Source organism: Moschus berezovskii, chromosome 6, assembly GCF_049115385.1.
Source record: "Moschus berezovskii isolate FMDL1 chromosome 6, NW_MosBer_1.0, whole genome shotgun sequence".
NCBI classification, from domain to species: Eukaryota; Metazoa; Chordata; class Mammalia; order Artiodactyla; family Moschidae; genus Moschus; species Moschus berezovskii.
Genome location: NC_142465.1, coordinates 92,683,835 through 92,691,827, shown reverse-complemented (window position 1 = coordinate 92,691,827; position 7,993 = coordinate 92,683,835).

The window sequence follows — 7,993 nt, the reverse complement described above, 5'->3', positions numbered from 1 at the left end:
CACAAGGTCCTTGGCTTGTTAAGCTAAAAGTTCAAGATTTCTAGAAAGGGACTGTGAAGGAGATGAACCCAAGAGAGCCATTTGACTTACATCTGATTGTGACATGAGCAAAATAATAAATTTCTATTTTTTTAAACCACCCAGGTTTTGGCTGAAGCAGCTTGTGAGCATTATGTTAACAAATTTGGAGACTAAGAAGAGTCTTTAAACTCCATAAATGTAAAAACAATGTCAACTCACTCCATTATCCTAAACCTAGGAAACAAAGGGAACACCATCTCAAGTTCAACAAAAAATGGAGACAGTGAGAATGAGCTTGAAAAATTGGAAACACTAGTGATTATTAGAATATTAGGTGGATTATTATGTTCTATTCTTATTTCCTGGATAGTGAAAAACACCTCAAGTTGAAAATATGGCTTAAAATTATCTCATATTATATTGAATAGTTTTACCTGGAAATATCAAATGAAAACAAAAATTCTTTCTCTGGAATTCATCTTCATCCTGGGCATCAAAGAACTTCCAAAAATAATTTTACAGGAAAAACTCATGAATCACCCCCCAAAAATCACTGGAAACTAAGTGATCACAGGAAGAAACAAAGCAGCAAAACAGTAGAAATAATACACAGTAGAAACAGACATTAAAAAGGATGTTATAGTAGAATCATCAGAGATATAATTCTATAATTACTATGCTTAAAACATAAAAGACTTATTTGAATGCATCTGAAATCAGAAAACTATAAAGAATGACCAACAGATTTGAAAAGCATGAAAACAGAGCTTCTAGAATTGAAAAAAAATCTAATAAACAATTTCATGAACATAATATGTACTTATTTTCTTTTTACTTCTTTGATGTTGAGAGGTTGCTCACAAGCTATGGCAACACTGATACAAAGAAACATCATCACTGAAATGAAAATTCGTTGGAAATTTAAACAGTAGATGAGACAGAGCTAGAGAGAGAACTGGTGAAATGCAAGATAGATCAGAAGAAATCATCCAGAAAGATGCACAATGAGAAAAAGAATTTGAAAACATTTTTTGAAAGATTTTCAAAACATGGGGGAAAAGTACTTCCAGAATTGTGGAATATGGATCTCTGAAAATCATCTCCTTCATAAAAGTAGATATTGTCAAAATCAACTTTCTTAGAACTCTGGAAATTACTAGTTTACAACAATCTAAGGGATATTGTTCAAGAAAACAGCTGTGTCTCAGTAGTAATTATGAGCCTTGTGATGTTTTAATTTGCTCTAGTTTCACCTGCCTTTCCAGCTCTGTGGTAGCCATGAAAGCCAACAGCCTCACAGCTGTCATAGGTGTGAAAAACAGCACTCTAGAGAACCTAGAGAGGACAGACAGATTTGAAGCTGCCTGAAAGTCCCATATGCAGAAAATTGTCAGTATCTGAATATCTGTTAGTTTCCCAAAAAAGCTTCATTCTCAACACTTGACTCAGGACATGATCTGTGCAAGCTATTCTGTCCTCGAGTATTTCTTGAAACAGTAAATGGCAGTTGTTTAACATAATCCCTCACTTCTGACAGAACTTGAGGCTCTGTGCAAGCAGGAAGAGAGTTAAGGCAGAGTTGTGAACTTCCTGCTGTAGCACTGAAAACATGTCCAGTGCACGCATCCACACAGATACTTAGCAAAGGCTGGGATAGTTATTGAAATAGCTATTAAATCATTACCTGATCAATAAGTTAACTGATTTCAGTTGCTGCACAGAATGCAGAATATAGACTTTATAGAATTAGTCCACGAAGTCACTAACCAATCAAACAGCAACAACAGTAATAATACCAATGAAAAGCAACAACTAACCCTAAAGAAGGAAGAAGAAGACTGTGATTTCAAAAATTAAAATATTTTATTATTTTAAATATTAAATCTTAAACAAAAAATGATGAGAAACAAGAAACTATGACCCATATGCAGAAAATAAAAAGTTAATAGAAATTGTCCCTGAGTATTTCTAGACACTGGATGTACTAGACAAGAACTTTAAGCAAACGATTATAAATATTTTCAAAGAAATAAAAATAACCATGACTGAAGAATTAAAGGGAAGTGTGAGAACCATGTTTCACCAAATAGAGAATATCAAGAAAGAGACAAAAATTATGACAAAGAACCAAAGAGAAATTATGGAGTTGAAAAGAATAACTGAAATAAAAAATTCACTAGATGGGTTCAACATAAGATTTGAAATGGCAGAAGAAAAAACTATAAAACTTTAACCTAGGTTCAGTTCAGTTCAGTCGCTCAGTCTTGTCCGACTCCCTGCGACCCCATGAATCACAGCACGCCAGGCCTCCCTATCCAACACCAACTCCCGGAGTTCACTCAAACTCATGTCCATCGAGTTGGTGATGCCATCCAGCCATCTCATTCTCTGTCATCCCTGTCTCCTCCCACCCCCAATCCCTTAGGTTAGGTTACTTGATATTATATACACTTAGGAGTAGAAAGAAAAGAGAATAAACAAAACTGAACAGAGCCTCAGAGTCTTATGGGAAACCCTCAAGCATATCAACATACATATAATGGGCATATTAGGAGGAGAGGTGAGAGAAAATTGGGAAGGAAGAATATTTGAAAAATAATAATTAATAAATGCACACATTCCATGACTTTTCATCAGAAATCATGGAGCCAGGGAATAGTAGGACAGTATATTCTAAGTCCTGAGAGAAAGACTGTCAACCAAGAATATTATATCCAGCAACACTGTCTTTCAAAAAACAAATGTGAATTTAAGACATTCCCAGATTAGCAAAAACTTAAAAAATCCATCACTAGCAGATGCACCTTACAAGAAGTACTAATTTTACTGAAGCGACAGTTGATCATTGAGTACAGGCTCACCACTTTTATATAACTTTTTATTGAAGGTTCTAGGGAAAAATTTAATTCCTAAAAGGAAAACATTTATTCATAAAAATAAAACATTCAGAAAATATAAATTTTTTAAATGTGTACTTTCCTGTTTATAACCACAAAATATAGAGAGTAAGATTTTATGTAACTATAAGGAAAAGTGAATACTTGCATAATCAGAATGGAAAAATTTTAACACCTCTTTCTTTGGTAGATTAGAATTCAGATTAAACAAAAAAGCTATACTAGCCAGATTTATCAAGAAACAAAGGGAGAAGAACCAAATCAATAAAATTAGAAATGAAAATGGAGAGATCACAACCAACAACACAGAAATACAAAGGATCATTAGAGAATACTATCAGCAATTATATGGCAATAAAATGGACAACTTGGAAGAAATGGACAAATTCTTAGAAAAGTACAGCTTTCCAAAACTGAACCAGGAAGAAATAGAAAATCTGAACAGACCCATCACAAGCACGGAAATAGAAGCTGTAATCAAAAATCTTCCAGCAAACAAAAGCCCAGGTCCAGACGGCTTCACAGCCGAATTCTACGAAAAATTTAGAGAAGAGCTAACACCTATTCTACTCAAACTCTTCCAGAAAATTGCTGAGGAAGGGAAACTTCCAAACTCATTCTATGAGGCCACCATCACCCTAATCCCAAAACCTTGTAAAGATCCCACAAACAAAGAAAACTACAGGCCAATATCACTGATGAACATAGATGCAAAAATCCTTAACAAAATTCTAGCAATCAGATCCAACAACACATTAAAAAGATCATACATCATGATCAAGTGGGCTTTATCCCAGGAATGCAAGGATTCTTCAATATCCGCAAATCAATCAACGTAATACACCACATTAACAAACTGAAAAATAAAAATCATGTGATTATCTCAATAGATGCAGATAAAGCCTTTGACAAAATTCAACATCCATTTATGATAAAAACCCTCCAGAAGGCGGGAATAGAAGGAACATACCTCAACATAATAAAAGCTATATATGACAAACCCACAGCAAACATTATCCTCAATGGTGAAAAACTGAAAGCATTTCCCCTAAAGTCAGGAACAAGACAAGGGTGCCCACTCTCACCACTACTATTCAACATAGTTCTGGAAGTTTTGGTCACAGCAATCAGAGCAGAAAAAGACATAAAAGGAATACAAATTGGAAAAGAAGTAAAACTTTCACTGTTCGCTGATGACATGATCCTCTATACAGAAAACCCTAAAGACTCTACCAGAAAACTACTAGAGCTAATCAATGAATACAGTAAAGTTGCAGGCTATAAAATCAACACACAGAAATCCCTTGCATTCCTATACACTAATAATGAGAAAATAGAAAGAGAAATTAAGGAAACTATTCCATTCACTGTTGCAACGAAAAGAATAAAATACTTAGGAATATATCTACCTAAAGAAACAAAAGACCTGTACATAGAGAACTGTAAAACACTGGTGAAAGAAATCAGAGAGGACACTAATAGATGGAGAAATATACCGTGATCGTGGATTGGAAGAATAAATATTCTGAAAATGAGTATACTACCCAAAGTAATTTATACATTCAATGCAATGCCTATCAAGCTACCAACGATATTTTTCACAGAGCTAGAACAAATAATCTCACAATTTGTACAGAAGTACAAAAATCCTCGAAGCCAAAGCAATCTTGAGGAAGAAGAATGGAATTGGGGTAATCAACCTGCCGGACTTCAGGCTCTATTACAAAGCCACAGTAATCAAGACAGTATGGTACTGCCATAAAGAATGAAATATAGATCGATGGAACAAAATAGAAAGCTCAGAGATAAATCCACACACTTATGGACACCTTATCTTTGACAAAGGAGGCAAGAATATAAAATGGAGAAAAGACAGTCTCTTTAACAAGTGGTGCTGGGAAAACTGGTCAACCACTTGTAAAAGAATGAAACTAGAACACTTCCTAACACCATACACAAAAATAAACTCAAAATGGATTAAAGATCTAAATGTAAGACCAGAAACTATAAAACTCCTAGAGGAGAACATAGGCAAAACAGTCTCTGACATAAATCACAGCAGGATCCTCCATGACCCACCTCCCAGAATATTGGAAATAAAAGCAAAAATAAACAAATGGGACCTAATTAAAAGTAAAAGCTTCTGCACAGCAAAGGAAACTATAAGCAAGGTGAAAAGACAGCCTTCAGAATGGGAGAAAATAATAGCAAATGAAACAACTGACAAAGAATTAATCTCTAAAATATACAAGCAGCTCCTTCAGCTCAATTCCAGAAAACTAAGTGACCCAATCAAAAAATGGGCCAAAGAACTAAACAGACATTTCTCCAAAGAAGACATACATATGGCTAACAAACACATGAAAAAATGTTCAACATCCCTCATAATCAGAGAAATGCAAATCAAAACCACAATGAGATACCATTTCATACCAGTCAGAATGGCTGCTATCCAAAAGTCTACATGCAATAAATGCTGGAGAGGGTGTGGAGAGAAGGGAACCCTCTTACACTGTTGGTGGGAATGCAAACTAGTACAGTCACTATGGAGAACAGTGTGGAGATTCCTTAAAAAACTGGAAATAGAACTGCCATATGATCCAGCAATCCACTCCTGGGCATTTACACGGAGGAAACCAGAATTGAAAGAGACACATGTACTCCAATGTTCATTGCAGCACTGTTTATAATAGCCAGGACATGAAAGCAACCTAGATGTCCATCTGCAGATGAATGGATAAGAAAGCTTTGGTACATATACACAATGGCGTATTACTCAGCCATTTAAAAAGAATGAATTTGAATCAGTTCTAATGAGGTGGATGAAACTAGAGCCTATTATACAGAGTGAAGTAAGCCAGAAAGAAAAACACCAATACAGTATACTAATGCATATATATGGAATTTAGAAAGATGCAAATGATAACCCTGTATATGAGACAGCAAAAGAGACACAGATGTATAAAACAGTCTTTGGGACTCTGTGGGAGAGGGTGAGGGTGGGATGGTTTGGGAGAATGGCATTGAAACATATATATTATCATATGTGAAATGAATCGCCAGTTCAGTGTCGATGCATGTTACAGGATGCTCGGGGCTGGTATGCGGGGATGACCCAGAGGGAGGATAAGGGGAGGAGGGAGGTGAGAGGGGGGTTCAGGAAGGGGAACTCATGTACACCCGGGGCGGATTAATGTCAATGTATGGCAAAACCAACCAATATAATATTGTAAAATAATTAGCCTCCAATAAAAAAAAAAACTATAAAATGTTTGACTAGCACACCCTACAAACCTGACCTGATGAACAGCAGTGCTTGTGGAACATATGCACAAACTCTACAAATCACATTCTTTCAAATACACGTGAATCATTTACAAAAAGATTTGAAGTCACATAAATGATATACTATGACCATAATTCAACCTAGAAGTCAGTAACAAAAATATAATGGAAAACAACTTCCAAGTTTGGAAATAGAGAAATATGCTTTTGACTAAGCCATGGTCCAGTTAATGAATTTAATGGAAGCAGATGACAAGGAAAGTAAAACTGTCTTCTGAAAATGAACTATATAGTAACATAATAAAAGAGAAAGGAAGGGAATGATGGCTTGAAAATATAAAAAGGAGTTAGGAAAGAAGATAGTCGGTGGAGGAAACCACGAATATCTTTAGAATCAAAAGAAGCAAACAAAATAATAGGAACAGAATTTTCAGAAAGTAAGGTGGAATGGACAGAATTTACATCTAATTTTGACATGTAAAATTCAATAAAATAGGAGCATCTGAATATGTCCTTTACACATTCACCACACACATTTCAACCACTAGTCTGACTGACTTACTATCAGGACAGAAACAGCAGAAGAATAAAATCAAAAGAAAGGAAAAAAAGTTGATTACACTGAAGGGGAAAAAAAGATATTTTCTTAAGAAGTGGGATTGAGGGCATACTAGACAAACATGAAAGGAAAATGAGGTTTTAGAGACCAGCAAAAATACACCTAAAATGGAGAAAAAGATCTATCCAGCTATCGGAAAAGACAGATGTACAAGTTGTGTAACAGAAAGGGTAACTGGAGCCCCAATAAATCTGACAAAGGCAGAGTGGTGAGGTCTCAGACAGTCATCAGGAAGGGCCCAGCCTTTGACCCCCAACAGGAGACAGGATCAAAGGTGCAGAGAGACCACAGTACAATTAACTGGGAGAATTACCCTTGAAGATTGGGAAAGGTATGCAAAATTGCTAAATAAAATTTGGACGGATTTGATGGGGGAAACCAAGGATAGAGTAAATTACTCAAAGAATTATCGGATGAGTTTCAAAGCAACACAAAGTTTACTCTAAGTAGACAATGCAAGCATTAGCCAGGTCCTGTAGAGACATGCCAAGAAATGTATGGAATTTGGGACTCTTAAGGAAGGACCCAACCAGGATGAGCCAAGATAAAATCGAGCCAGGTAGGACAACAATAGATCAAAAATAGGCCTGCGGTAGATGTTCACAGAATACAAAATACCTCCTCTGTCAGATTAGCCAGTTCAAAAAGGTGAAGATGGATGAGGTTTGTTTCAACAGTTGATGCTTTTAGTAGATCCATAACTTAAATGACTCATCTATCTTACTATGGGAGACACCACAAAGCAAACTCTAATAGAACAAATGAGAAAATAAACATATGGGCTAGGAAGAAAGAATTAAAAACAAAACTGCATTCAATTTGGGGTTTTTCTACAGTAGAGAAGTAAAGGGTACAATTTTAAAAGCATTTTAAATGCAAGGATCTCAGCCAAACCTTTCTGAAAGGGGTCAAGAAAAAGCAGAGGGGAAACAAAATACTTAAGATATATTCTGCAATTGACAAAATAAAGATTTAAGAGTAAGAAATGCTACTTAAGGCATGATACAAAGGCTGACAGAACATGCCTTGAGGAGCAGGTGGCAGAGTTACCCATCCACCTTATCCCCCTGGTGGCACATTTTTGAGACCCTCAGTTCAGGAACTGGCTGAGGCAGATTCTCTAGTTGAAACCTAAATGAAGAGTAGGTAAAAATCTTCCAGAAGCAGTAGG